General features: G+C 32.9%; 1 long non-coding RNA gene across 32 annotated transcripts; it reads right to left on the reverse strand.

Moving 5' to 3' along the window:
- Positions 1-261: 261 nt before the first annotated feature.
- On the reverse strand, positions 262-9148 carry LOC126727643 (uncharacterized). 32 transcript variants are annotated; one of them, XR_007656382.1, is made up of 11 exons: positions 8695-9139; positions 7819-7871; positions 5341-5457; positions 4026-5190; positions 3412-3690; positions 2603-2897; positions 2413-2483; positions 1873-1944; positions 1444-1544; positions 976-1117; positions 262-726 (listed from the first exon to the last, which is right to left on the reverse strand). It is a non-coding gene; the product is annotated as an uncharacterized LOC126727643 (long non-coding RNA). The 32 variants fall into 32 exon arrangements; XR_007656389.1 differs by having other exon boundaries at positions 4026-5024; positions 5144-5190; positions 5341-7871; XR_007656385.1 differs by having other exon boundaries at positions 4026-5024; positions 5098-5190; positions 5341-7871.
- Between the last annotated feature and the right edge of the window lie 6388 nt (positions 9149-15536).

Here is a 15536-nt window from a genome sequence, read left to right on the forward strand (position 1 = left end):
ATCGACTATGTATTTTTCACAAGTAGAAATAAGACCAATTATCACTTTCGTACTACAGTGCTCGCATTGTACTCTTTCTGATACGTTAGTGTGAAAAGATGAAGTTCACACTCAAAACAGATTTCCAATGAGTTTTAAAATAAATTTGCATAATATAAAGGCAAAAACAAATACACAACGTGTTCAAATAGATTGTAAAATATTCCAAATATATGACATTAATCAGGAAACTTGATTTAAAAAAAAGCCATTCAGGCAGAATAATATCAAATAGAAACGAATCAATAGAATAATATCAAATACAAAAGAATCTACATGAAGCCCTAAACAAATTTTAGCTATCCCCAATAATTAAGATTGTACTCTTTCTACTACTTTGCAACCTAGCTTTGGGTCAGAGACACTACTACTCTGTCTAACATTATAGAGCAAAGCATCACGCCCAATTAAAACTACATGAAAAAAGCCATCATATTGGTTTGTACGAAGATCTAGTCCCTCTGAAAGTCCACACCATCTTGGATCATGGGATACAATTTCTTTACACTTGTATTAACTGCTTCGAGCTCTTTCAAAACTGTAAATCTTCCAGTTGAATATAAATTTCTAATTTCGCTATTAATGCTAGTTTGCAAACCGGTCAAAGCTTGTGCCCACAAATATTTGTCATCAACATTCAAATCAAACAACTTTCTTCGAAAATCGGAGAAGGCTGAAGCAAAGACACTGCAGATAACAGCAGAAAACTTCAATCAATAAAAAACTTCATGCATATTTAGCCCAAAGATCACTTTTTTGATCCACAGAAGAAAATTTTTATGCGCATTTATTAATACAATATTGTCAACAGAGATTATTAAAGGGCAAAAAAAGTAGAACTGCACAATATTATCAAAAAAATATTATTATAAGGCAAAAAAGTAGAACTGCACAGAGCACAACTATTGCCTTTTATTAATTCAACATATTAATTACCAAACATAGGAAATATACATCATCTCGAAAAGTAAGATGATCTCTTCTTCAATCGCTAGGTAGAAGCTAATCACTCTCATGCATCGACTCATCAAACTTCAAAGCTCTCAACTTTTCACCATTTTAGCTTTGCAGAGAAGTACTGTAACAAGTTAACCCATAGAACAAATAAGAAACCAGTAATTGAGGTGATAAAGAAACTTGTAATCTTCAAATGCTACTGAATTTCCCATTTCTTCTTGAATCTTTTTCCCCCTAATTAAACAAATTATCAAAACCCACCAACAAAACCCAACATCTATAGCATACAAGATAAACAAAAAGAACTGATGCATGTGTGTGAGTACATATACAAAAATGGATACATAAAAAATTCTATATGTAGATGAAGATCTGAAAAAAGAAGTTATTGGAGCTGGGAAAATTAGGGTTTTTGGAGGTGGAAAGTGGGGAGAGAGGAGGACTCACCTTGGACTTTGAAGAATTTGAAAAACCTGTTCTCTTTCTCTCTCTGTGTTTCTCTGATCAAACCTTGGCTTGGTGTGAGTGTGGTCTTTTTTTCTCGGGGGCTGAATGTAATCAAAAACTATCAAAATATATAATAATATATCGAGCAAATTCACACTGATGTCCAAGAAAAACCATCAGGAAAACCATAAGACAAAGCACCAATTTCCTGCACTTATTTGAACACGTCTTTAACTAATTTATGCACATGGGCTAAGTAAGTAACTGACTGCAAGCTTTGCTCATCTCAATAAAATTCATAACCAACAATCCAGTATTACTTTAACCCAAAGCACATAATAACAATCCAGTAATCCACATATAAAATCGTATCATCTTCAAAAGCAGGATATTTAAGAATAATATAGGATGCTATCAATCCAGTATTACCTTATGTTACGAATTTTATAATGGCAAACTTTTCCATAATGAAAGTATGAATGAATCTGCCTTCCTTTGCAACTACATTCAGGAAATGAAGATTTCACAGATTTCACACTCCAGTCCACACATTTCAGGTATAAAACCTCTAGCTCTAAAAAACCAATAGGGTCAGGACTCAGCTCTATGAGATTATTCTAGCAATCCACAATCCCTAATCAAAGGAGAAAGATCATCTAGAAAATATTAAAAATAATAATTCATGAAATTGCATATGATAAATGTCTTTAAAATATTTAAATGCTAAAGTCACTCAACAAAAGTCGGGCAATGCCCTGTTACTTGGAAAGTGCATTTTTATCAAAGTGCAAAACTCTTTTTCATTTGAAGCACAGAATGAAGAACACCACAATTGAAAATCAGATAAAGAGAAGGCATTCACAATTCTAACATCTTTGTTGAGAATATTTGGGATCACAGTATATGTCAAAAATAAAATTAAAAGAAAAACATTGTCAAACGAAACAGAGAGATTGAAAGAAACATTACAGTTTCTGAGCAACCATTGCCAGCCTTCTGAACACTTTCAATGGTTAACTGAAACAATTAAATTATGGGCACTGCAAAAGACAAAACCAATGGATATTATCACTGGAAAAAAAAAAAATTAAAAAAAAAAAAAAAAACCGAGCAACATTTATGGAATTTTAAAAATCGATTGGAAAGGGGAAAAAATTACCTTCAGTACTGGGTAATATGACATCCATTTGCAGATAAAACCAAAAATCTTGCTAATCGAAAAATTTACATTCCCATATATTTATGGGAAGAGATGTGTCATGGGTCGAAGCTCGAGGGACGGAGGGAAAAGGGTTAAATGGGTTTCTGGAAGGAAGAGAAGACGCTGGCGTCGAACTGGTGTTGTCTTCCGATAGATGGATTTCTCACCTGGGCTCTTCGCCGGCGTCGGACCGATGTAGGTCTTCCTTCATCAATCTCGGATGGGCGTGGAACTCTCCGCTTCAGAGGCTTAGCTAGGGTACGGTGAGGAGTGGAAAAGAAAATCAGAGTAAAATTTTGGTATTTATATGCTACAGTAATTTCAGCAGCGCTACAGTACTTTCATCTAAATTTATCACACGCGTTTTCCTATTTATTTGCTACAGTGTTTTCAGTTTTCAGTTTCAGCAACAATAAGCTGTATCCAAACAGACCCAATATATAAAATAGAAGTCTTTTAACTTTTTATTGACTATGTTTTTTTAAACTGAATAGATCATTTGTTTTTTTAATATAAACCAACCACATATAAAACCTTTTGCTTGGACTGTGTTCCATACATGATTTAAAAAACCGGTACATTCAAAGAACTAGAACAGAGAGTGATTCTTGGTTTTATAGTCGGACTGATGGTTAAACCGATGATGTCATAAATAAATAATAAATAATTATAAAATTATAAAAATAAATTAATAATTTTATGAATAATCATTTCAGGGTCATCACTCATCTCTTTGGCCATGGCATTATAAGAGGACGAAGACTCACCACTCTGCGAAACTTCCATGCTATCTCCATCATCAGACCAGAAAGTTTTGTCCGCAGAGCTATGCCTCTGGCTTGGGTGGGACAATTCCACTCCTATTATCTTCTAATGTTTCCTTTGTAAATTTATATGTGCTAGAATCTGATCCCACCAAAGATCTCCCAAAAGATTCTTCTCTAAGTTCCTACTCACTCCATAAACTGCATTTATCACCCCCATAATTGCTGCTACCACCTAGGGAGAACTTCCCTTATCCAGCCTATTATGCTCCTCATGATGAGCTACAACTCAAGCAGAAAAAATGTACAAATGAGCAAAATAACTTATTCAGCATTTTTCTTGTAACAATATAGTTTTACACAAGCAAACAAAACAGAATTTGCTATTATAGAACAACTGCTCTATCATAAGAAAACTGGAATTTATAACCACCAAGATAACAGTGTGCCCTACAACCATCCATAGCCACAAAACATTATAAATTCCAACTGTTTCTTTCATTCCACTAAAGCCTTGTATTTGCAGTACACTTACTCCCCAGATCCAGAAAGAGGCATGACTTTAAAGAATGAGTAATCAAAAAGTAAATTGAAGGGCAAAGAGAAAATTCATTTACCTGCAGCAATAACCTTCTTTGGTTGGTTTTTGAAGAATGTCATATAAGCACAAGCATCCATTCACTTTTGTTTCACCGATGCAGATTCATCCTCTTTTTCATTTTGAACAGCTTCTATGGTTTCCAATGTCAACTGTTTCACGCTCTTCTCCGTTTCTTCCCTTTTGAGATCTCTGAGTACTTGGAGGGCTAGGAATCATCTTTCCAGTCGGTTATGTTTCTCTAGCAGACCTTCTTAAACCAGTGATGAAACAGTGGAGGCATTGATCTAAGAATTAAGACATTTTAAAGAAACTCAGCTTCCCATGTCAATGTTATAAAGCAAGGCATTGTTTTCATTTGAACCTCAAGCACTGTATACTTCAGCTTAATCAAACATTGGTTGATGACTGCCACAGTGCCACCACTCACTTAGTCACTTTGAAGTTCCACATTCCACAGCTAGATGAAACAAGACAAGGTTTCATATCTATCAAGAATTATTGCAAATGCATTGAACTTCCCTACTTGTTTCGTCACGACTGGAGACTTAGAATTCTCTAATCTTAAACCTGCTCATGTTGTAGAAATGCCTTTAAAAAATTTCTTAGGAAGAAACATACCTAAAGTTTTTTCAAAGTATTTTTGCACATTCCCAGAAGGAGTCAGCTTGGTCTGAGCAAACTACGAAGCTTCTATGCCAGCAAGGAAACAATAATTTATAGATTCACTCTCTCGGAAAAATGATTGTTACTCTGCATACCATTTTCTACGTTACTTCTAATAGGGCATTACTCTCCCTGGGTTTATGAAATTTGTCTTAAGTCCCATAGATCAGTGATAATGTAGTCCAGCAATTATCCAAAAACAAAACTTTCTTGTTCCTTCTTATGTTACTCCTAACAGCATGTTACTCTCCCCAGGTTCATGGAATTTGTCAAAGAGCCATAGATCACTGATATTGTGGTCCAGAAATTATCCAAAAAAGAATAAAATTTCTTGTTTAAAAAATCCTGCTTCCTGCAAAAACACAATAAGTTGCAAACCAAATTGGATATGGTGCTACTAACATAGGATGACCAGTTCCACTTACAGCCAAAAAGACATCAACAGAAACAAAGACAAGGAGACAGATGTACATCTCACACCCTTGGTGGCATAGGCATTGACTTCCCACGTGAGCCAACTAAAAAACAAAGAATTGCAACTACATAGTTCAGGGTAACTTTAAATTACATTAACACTACTAAAAAGCATGTTTCAATGAGAAACAACAAAACCAAATCAACCTTAAGTAAAGAAAAGTCATCATGATCTTTATTAATCAAAGGATTACCACCCTCAAATTGCAATGGAAGTTTCAAATCCTCTAGGAAACCAAAGTTAAAGCCTAGGCCCTAGCTGCACTTTTTCCCTTTGCTTTCCTTTATTAACTCGCTCATACCCAATTCTCCTGTTGTAAGAAAAAACAATCACATGCCCTAGTATTAGAAAGAAAATAAACAAGCAAAACATTATCCCCATAATTCTCAAAAATTGTAGGAGAGAGTTATAAAAACAGGAAGAAAAGTGAGCTTCTCGCCAAATCGAACTTCACCCAGCCCAAAAAATAATCTGCTTCCTACAGATATGTTAGGATTGAGACATGCACTTGGAATTGCAGAAGTAGCAAAACAACAGAACATCTCTCCTCTCTGCAAGTTAAAACTTATACTTCAAAAGCAATAAGAGAAAAACAGAGAGATCACCTGAAAAAATAGAAAGAATAAAGGGGGCCCAAACAAACAAAAAACAAAAGTATAGGAACTCAAGAAACATCACATCAGACCACTTAATAGCTAGTATGCCCAAATTTGTGACTAGGCAATTTGTGACTGTTGCATTTATTCTACACTAAAGTATTAATGAGATTTCCCCAACAAAACGAAAGAGAATCAGTGCTAGATGGAAATAGCAGTCCAAGACATGTCCCTCATAAGGCAATAACCTAAGATTACAAATTATGATGCAAATTCTCCATTTAATTCCCAGAAATCCCAACTCATACCAATCACTACGGCATGTGATCTGCCCACACCAATAAAAGCCATACTACATACGAATGAGATATAAGCTTGCCAAAACAGAATGACAAAAAATTGAAAAAGAAAGCAGGACAAGGGGACAAGAATTCCAATGGAATTCCCAAACCCTTGTTGAGTGACTGGAATTTATAATCCTCAAGGAAACTGAATCCTAAGAAATGCATACATGTCATAAGTATTGGAAAGAATTAGAACAAGTGGAAAAATATCCTTATAATTCATTTGATTGTAGGAGAGAATAAAGAAAACAAGGGGGAAAAAGAAAGCTTATCAACAAACCAAATTCCACCACTTAAGCTGACTGGCACCAGGAAAAAAAATCCAATGAAAATTTTTCATATGCACCCAGAATTGCAATAGTTGCAATAATGATAAGAAGAAATCTTCCTTACAAGGTAAATCTTATACTTTTTTCGCATTCAAAACAACTATATTTGAAGCTGGCTGCTTTTATCCTATATGAATGCCCAACGATGATATTGATGACCTTAGGTTCTTAAAAGTAGTAAGAAGTGCAAGTAGACAACAGTAAAAAAAGGAACCACAACAAAAATGCCAAGTAGTGCAGGGATTAATTAAAACCGAACAAATGAAGCCGGAAAAACACACAATGCAGGCACCAATTTTTGTCTACAATGTAAATTTAATTTTTAAACCCATCATTACCAGCCAGCCAACTCGCTCTAGAAAACCCAACTTCACAGAAACAAATGCCTTCATAGAATAGTATAGTATCACATTAGTGGGAACGCTATATTAAAAGACCTATAAGAAAAATGTGAAATTTAAGACCAAAAAAAAAAAAAAAGGGTTTTCTTATAATTCTGGCCTACACACTAATAAGAGGCATTGCCAGATTAAGCTGTGAATTCACCATTGAGGTTAACAACACATAATGAACAAAAATAAAATAAGACAGCAAGATAATGGGAGAAGAAATGCAATAGAAATTTCAAACCCTCACTTTGCAAGACTGGGAATTATAATCCTTCTCAAAAATGAAACCTAGGAAATTCAGTCACAAACCCATGTATCAGACAGAATTAAAACAACAAAAATGTACCCTTAAAATTCTTATGCTCGAAGGAGAGAAAAACAAAAGGAAAGAAAAAGAGAGTTTATCACCAACCATCTTAAGGTCACAAACTTTGTAAATTGTAATTTACCTGTCCCACAAAAATAAGAGGCATTACCATATTCAAATTGAACAAGACAAGACAGAGGTACAAGAATTGCAAGGGAAATTTCAAACCCTCACTAGGTGATTAACAGGGAATAGACTAATGATAAAGTAGCTTATAAGAGCTTGCATCAAGATGATAAACATATGTCATACCACAACTTAGCAAAATATTGGAATGGAGACCACATACTTTACACAATCTATGATATTGTTCTGCCAGCTTTCCCCTTTTTAAAACCAAAACTTGAAAATCTAGACCCATACCACTGCAGAAGACTTTGCATAGACTTCGATATTAGGCAAGAGAGAAACTGAATAAAAACAGGGGATATATAGTAATAGGCCCAAAGAAAAGCCACTCCATAGACTGAGGTAGAAGTAGTAATAATCTCTAGATGCTTGTTTGGGAGCTAAACTTGATTTTTTTTTTTTTTTTGAATAAGTAATACTTTATTAAAAATATGAACATCATCCTGCACACAAGAAGTACACGCAATAAGAACATATAACATGTAATGTGGTATATGGGGTTTGAGAATCAAGCAACCTGGAACTCATATATGAAATCATGTTTCCAAGGAGCACCAAAGCAGCATCTACCTGGATGGAAATTAAAATGAACATCAAAGTGGCAGCTCAAACAAACAATTAGAAAAAACTTGCATGCTATGTTAGTAAATTTCCCAACAATTAGATCTTTAGCCTGTGTTTATTTCATACTATCAACAAACCAGAGAAAGAGAAAGGTTGCCTATCATCATAACTATAATTCAGTAAGGCACAAATAAATAAATAAACTATAATTCAGTAAGGCATAACTTTCTTATAAAAATAAAAGTACACAAACAAACAAAAGAGAAGAGTCAAGTTGGGTGAAAATTTAAGGTGCTCAAAGAAAAATAAGTTGAAGAAATATACAAGAACTTGAACCCTCAATATACTGAGACTATCAAAGAAGATTGACACTACCAAAGAAGATTGTACAAACAGAACTTACAACAGCTCTATTGACAATACGAAAGAAGATTCCATAAACAAAACTTACAACTGCAGTTACTAAGCTAAACATTGGTATCCCATGCAAGAGACAACTCCATATTACTTGCCAACTACAGTCAAACTACAAAATTTTCTCAAAAAAATAAGTTAGTTTTAAGTTTTCAGTATGAGGATAACAATATTAATTAGAGCAATACAGAAGACATAGATGATTATTAATAGGATTTCTAATATTGTGAGACATAAAAAGTTTCCTTGCAAAAAAAAAAAAGAGAGTGCAAATCTATGAAAAAAAAAAGTTTCATTACCAAGAATTGACACATTGGTAAGAAACATGAGACCAATATAAAAGGTTTTGAATCTGAATTTGACAGAAATAGTTTTTCTTTTTCCATATCAGTATGAAAGTGTAATAATGAATCACCTGTTCAACAATAAATTTTATCAATGCTTCAACCCTCAATCCTCTAGGAATGATTCTTTGGAGGGTTGTGAAGGTAGGTGCTAGGTTCTTGTGCAAACCGCAAAATGCAAACATACCACCTATAGCGAAGAAGCCTACAATGCCACACCCACACCCAATCAAAACACCCATCACCCAGAAATTTGAATCTAAAACCTCCACAAACACATAAACAAACACATAAGTAGTCATTTAAAACCCAAACCCAATCGGCTTAGGGCCAAAAAAAATAAAATACCAGACCATTGTTGAACTCAACTGAGAGAGAGAGAAATTGATCTTAGCTAGGAGAGAGAGAATGAACGATCTTACCGTGGAGAGATAGAACGTGCCGAGTAGAAAGAGAGAAATCGGTGGTGCGTGGCTGGGACCGAACCGAAGAGAAGGGAGAGTGAAGGGAATGTGGAGAGAGAGAGAAAGTGAGAGAGCCGTTTGGATCTGTGTATTTAAATGATGTGTGGGCCCAAAAATTTTGGGTTTTTTACAAAACTGCGATAAAAAATGAAATCCCCAATAGTTTTTTTTTTTAATTCCAAATCCAACTTTTACAAAATTCATCTTTTTTTTTTTCTCTAAAAGGTAATAATATTAAATACAAATAGATTTTTTTGTAAAAATTTGCCATTGAGTCATTTGGATTTTTGTTGTTGTAAATATAGATGGTTAAATTGAGTCACATTTATATCTCTATACTAATTTTTTTTTTCTATTTTAACAAAAAATGATTTTTTTGGACTAAATTATGGTACTAATATATTAATCCAAGACAAGTAAAAAATGCGAAAAAAAAAAACACTCACACATATAAAAACCGTAATATTTAAATACTAGAGTACATCATAATTTATAAATATACTATACACAAAATTATTATTGACAAATATATATTTACGAAATAATTTTTTAGAAGAACTTATTAACTTTAAAATTTCAATGAGTATATAAAAGCCATTTAATTTTATATTAGATATGTACAAAAATATTAACAAATTAAAAGAACATAGTACTCATATAAAAATTATGCTGAATAATGATTTTACATAGAATTAAATTCATCTTTTAATATAAAATTAAGAAATTATCTACCAAAGTGAATGAAAAAATATTTTAATGAAACCACCGAAATTTTCAAAGACATAAATTATCCAAAACTTTACTAGATATTAGCCTCTAAGCACGTGCTTACATGCGTGTTCAGAGGCTCTTCTATTTTTTAGGTTAGAGTATTTATTATACTTTGGGATTACTACATTTCCAATTACAAAAAAAAAAAAAAAAAAAAAAAAAAAAAAAAAAATCTAGGAGTGTGCTTTATTTTTCTGCCAACCATCAAATATGATTAAAACTCCTTTTACTTCACTTTTCTTTCCCCACACTTTTTTCGGTGTGGTAGCTATCCTCTCCTTTTACTCCATAATCTCACATTTGTTTGATTTTTTTTTTTATATGAAAAAATGTGCCTTTTTTTTTTTTTTTTTTTTTTTTATAATAACCCTTGCTTGATTTTGTTAGGAGAGTTTGCTTCTTTTCTTTAAAGTAACCAACTAACCATACATAATTCCCTTTAAAAAAAAAAGTAACCGAAGATAAAGAGAAGGAGAGGTATATGTTAATAATTTGCTAAATTTAAGGAGATGGATGGGAAGTTATAATAATGTAGTTTTTTAATAGGAGTTTTTTTTTTTTTTTTCCTTTAAATTAAAAATAAATAAGAAGATATTTAAAAAAAAAAAAAAAAACAAACAAACAAATGTGAAATCGTAGAGTAAGGAAAACAAATTCTATTAAAAAAAATTGAAAACGTTTAACCAAGAGAGTGGTAATATTTAACACACACACACACACACAAAAAAAAAGTGGTAACCGAAGATAAAGGGAAGAAGAGGTATATGTTAATAATTTGCTAAATTTAAAGAGATAGATGGGAAGTTATAGTAATAGTTTTTTAATAGAATTTTTTTTTTCCTTTAAATTCAAAATAAATAAGAAGATATTTGAAAAAAAAAAATTTGAAACAATCGTGAGATCATGGAGTAAGGAAAACAAATTCTATTAAAAAAAAATTTGAAAACATTTAACCAAGAGAGTGGTCCTATTTATCACCAAAAAAAAAAAAAAAAGTGGTCCTATTTTGTTGGCAATGTTTTAGTAAGAGTTAAAAGACGTAATTTTACCAAATTATCATTTAGTTTTATCTCTACTTAAATCTAGAAAAATAGAGGTATTTTGGAAAAAAAAAAAAAAAATCCAGTCCAAACAGATGCAGCCTCTTAAATAGTAATATAGAAAAAAGATGTAGTTTTACCAAATTATCATTTAGTTTTATCTCTACTTAAATCTAGAAAAATAGGGGTATTTTGGAAAAAAAAAATCCAGTCCAAATAAGTGCAGCCCCTTAAATAGTAGTATAAATAAGAACATATTTTACAATAAATAAATAAATAAATAATCTAATTAAGAAAATAAAAATTACATTATTTCAATAACAACTATACCGATTGAAAAAAAAAAATCTTAAGAGCTTCATTGTATTAATTCAAATATTTATACTATTATTTAAGAGGTTGCCCATGGTTGGACCGGATTTTTTTTTGTTCCAAAATACCCCTACAGCCTATGTTTAAGTAGGGGCAAAACTTGGTAAAAATGCTTCTTTAACTTCCATGTAAAACACTATTTACAAAATAAGAACATACTCCTAGTACACTCACGTTGGTTTTCAAACTCAAATTTCTTCTTCTTCAATTTTCCAATTCTCTTAATTCTGTGTTTTCAAATTCCTTTCACCCACCTCTTTGCTTCAGATTTCACTACAAACAACAACAACAGCAAATAGATTTGAGGTAACCTCTTTCTTAGATCAAATTTCAGCCCGCACTATCTCTCTCTGATCTCACTTTTTTATTTCTACATTTCTCACTTCAGTTTCTCTCTCTATTTGGTCATGTTTTGCTTATTTTTATTTCGAAACTTACTGGATATTTTCTGATCTATTGTTTTATAGGCCTTTTGGTTTAGGAGGGGCCACAATTTAAAGTTGGAAAATTGTAGGTTGTGTGTTCATAAGGCTTTCAACCACAATTTCTATGTTGCCAAATTAATTGAGACTTTAATTGTTGCTATTGTGTTGTGTTAGTGGTTTTTTTATATTTTATTTCCCTTAATATGCATTTCTGACTTAGTTTTGTGCACTTCTGTTTTCCTCCTTTTTGTTGTTGTTTGAGTTTGGCTGCCAAATTGTTGATGCATAACCTAACCTTCATAGTGATCGTCATATATATGTTTGGTGCAAAGGGAAGAAAGATCACGATAATGCTACCGTATTTTTTTTATTAAAGCTCAAAATGAATGTGTCTTCTATTTCCCTTAGGGCCACATTGAATCAGGTTCATTTTTAACTCTAAAGCTAGCATTTTTCACCTTACCTTAAATTGTTATGGTTTGCAAGTCTGATTTTGGGTGTGAAAGCTTGAATTTTTTTTTTTTTTTTTTTTGATAGTTTTGGTTTGATTTTAACTTTAAAGCTAGCATTTTTCACCTTAGCTTTAATTGTTATGGTTTGCAAGTCTGATTTAATAGCTGTCGCCCAAAATCAGACTTTGAAGCTAGCATTTTTCACCTTAGCTTTAATTGTTATGGGTTGCAAGTCTGATTTTGGGTGTGAAAGCTTGAGTTTTTTTTTTTTTGATAGTTTTGAGCTTTTGTTTCTGGGTTTTGTTTCAGGAATAAAATCATATGAGATTCTCAATCTCAAATGCTAGGATAATTATTGCTCAATTTTTTTAAAAAGGGTTGTTTTTATCTCCAACAAAAACTTATTATTTTATCATGATTTACATTCTAAAAGGACTACACTTTCTTATCATTATCGTTTCCATGTCATTATCTTATCTTATCTTATCTTTTTTAAATTTTCTTTTCTTTTATTTGGTCAGTTTAATGGGTGTTTAAGTATTTTCTCTAATTAATGACTATTTTTTAAAGAATAGGAATGATATATATTGATTTGTCTTCTTTTTTTTTTTTTTTTTTTTTTATGTGGTTATCGGGTTTGACTCATTATTTTATTGAATGTGTTCTAAGTGGTGCCCTCTCTTCCTCTTATTATTTTTGTTTGTTTTTTTTCTTACATTTAAGCCTTACTCTCCATTTTTTTGTATTTTTTTTAGGTTGACGTATCAACAATTTGGTTAGATTGCATAGCAAACACATTGGAAAAATTCGGGAAAGCGAAGTGGTAGTCAATCTATCAATTAGTTGTTAAAAAACATTTTTTTGTAAATATCCTACATTATGAAATTTAATATTGTCCGTTTTTGTGCCTTTCATTGCACATTTGATGATTTTGTAAGCAATTGTTATATACTCAAATTTGCTAAAGCAAGAATGATACTGGAGAACTTATATTTAAAGATAAAATTTTAAAATTGTGGTGAAAATTGCTTCTAAATAATAGACTAACTTTTAGGGGTAAAAACCTACACCCATAAAGATATCTTATATTTGATAGTTTAAAATGTTACTTCATTTAAAATTTTAAAATTTGAAAAATTGGTAAAATTTAATTTGATCCAAAATAATTTACCAAAAGACAAAAAGACTCCTAACAAACTATGCCATTTGAATTTGCATCAAGTGTTACGTGTCCTCAATTAATAAATTTGCATCAATTTTTTTTTTTTTTTTTTTTGAGGGTGGTGAGTCCTTTACGTTTAATTTTTTTTTTTTAAAAAGTTGTTTTAAGTATTTTTATTCCTAAATTTTTGCCTATTATTTAGATACTAAAGCAAGAATGATACTAGAGAGCTTATCTTTAAAGATAAAATTTTAAAATTATGCTGAAAATTGCTTCTAAATAAATAATAGACTAACTTTTAGGGGTGAAAACTTAGACCCTTAAAGATATCTTATATTTGATAGTTTAAAATGTTACTTCATTTTAAAATTTAAAATTTTAAAAATTGGTAAAATTTAATCTGATCCAAAATAACTTACCAAAAGACAAAAAGACTCCAAATAAACGATGCCTTTTGAATTTGCATCAAGTGTTACATGTACTCAATTAATAAATTTGCATCAACGTTTTTTTTTTTTTTTGAGGGTGGTGAGTCCTTTAACGTTGGTTTCCTATTTTTTTGCAACTTCAAGCAAAAAAAAATCCTATGTTTTAGGTATTTTAATAATATGCTAGGACAATTGAAAGAGGCAAAGGTAAAAATTTTGATTTCTATTCGTAATGGAGCGCTCTCTAGAACGCTTAAGGGAAGAGGAAGCAAAACTCTGTAGAAGTACCAAAAAAGTAAAAGAATCTCACTGCGATGATTCTCAGCAAAACCCTTTCCATGGATTCAATCCAAGCGATATGGGTCCTTCTTTTATTGCTGAGTCCAGCACTTTGAAGAAGTCCTTCAAGGACAAACTCATAGGAGATATCCCAGGTGCCTATGCACAGGCGTTTGATTTCTCAAAATACAGTGACAATGGCATGGAATCGGAAACTAAATCCGAGGTGGATAGTTTGAGGCAAGATGTTGCTGCGGTTTGATTATCAAGAGACATTATCCACCGTATTAGAGCTCCTTGGTCAAATGCTCTCATTGTGAAAGTCTTTGGCAGATCAGTGGGTTATAATTTTTTGCTCTCCAAACTCCATGCTTTATGGCAGCCAAAGGGCAAAATAGATTGTGTGGATTTGGATTGTGATTTTTATCTTATCAAGTTCTCTCTTAAAGAGGATCATGACAATGTCCTTATCAAGTGTCCCTGGTTTATCGGGGAGCATTTTCTATCTATCAGACCTTGGGAGGCTAATTTCAGGCCTGAGGAGACCAACATTGCATCGATGGCAGTATGGGTTAGGCTTCCACGTCTACCTATTGAGTACTATGACCTTGAAGCTCTTAAGGAGATTGGTCAAGCGATTGGTACAGTGCTTCGGATAGATACTCACACAGCCACAGAAGCTAGAGGTAGATATGCTAGATTATGCGTTCAGGTTGATATTGAGAAACCTTTGATTTACACAATCCTAATTGGAAAATTCCAGCAATCGGTTGTTTACGAGGGAATAGGCAAACTATGCTTCTCCTGTGGTCACATCGGGCATCAGCGAGATAACTGTTGTTACACCATATAACCTTAATCGCCGGGCAGCTCAAATCAGGCAGAGGATTCACGTGCCTCGAATGGGGTGGTTCGATCGTCAGTCACAGGTAACACTCCCACTATAGACTCTGATCCAAGACAACCTATCTCAGCAAGCACCAATCCCACTACTGATGCTGGTACGTTGACCATACCTGACCAAGCGCTAGAAGACAAGTATGGCCCGTGGCTTGTAGTAACACGCAAAAAACAAACCAACATATCCTCCAAAAGGACCAATGGTAACACGCCTCCTAAAGCCCTTGTTTTGGCCCCGAGTCGAGCCCATCACCTTGCTGGCAGCAACATTGAGATGGCCCATTCCAATGATGGGAAAAGGAAGGCCATTTGGCCTGAGTCATCCCCAAAGATCCAGCCTTTTTCTTTTGGGCCTACCAAATTGCCTTCCCAAGGGCCCAATCTTAAGGCCAAACGTAACCTTAAGGGCAAGTTAGACAATTTACAGGCCAGGGCTGTCACTTTACCTAAGTCTAATGCCCCTTCAGATAAATCTATGCCCCTCAATCACGCTTCTTCTTGTCCTTGCTCCTCAGGCTCTTCGATGCTCTTTGATGGCACTTTCAAGACCAAATGGGATAAATAAAGGGAGATAGGTATTAAAGATGGTGGAAACAGTGATAAAAATCTCAACTGTAGTG

This window comes from Quercus robur, chromosome 1 (genome assembly GCF_932294415.1).
Source record: "Quercus robur chromosome 1, dhQueRobu3.1, whole genome shotgun sequence".
NCBI lineage: Eukaryota > Viridiplantae > Streptophyta > Magnoliopsida > Fagales > Fagaceae > Quercus > Quercus robur.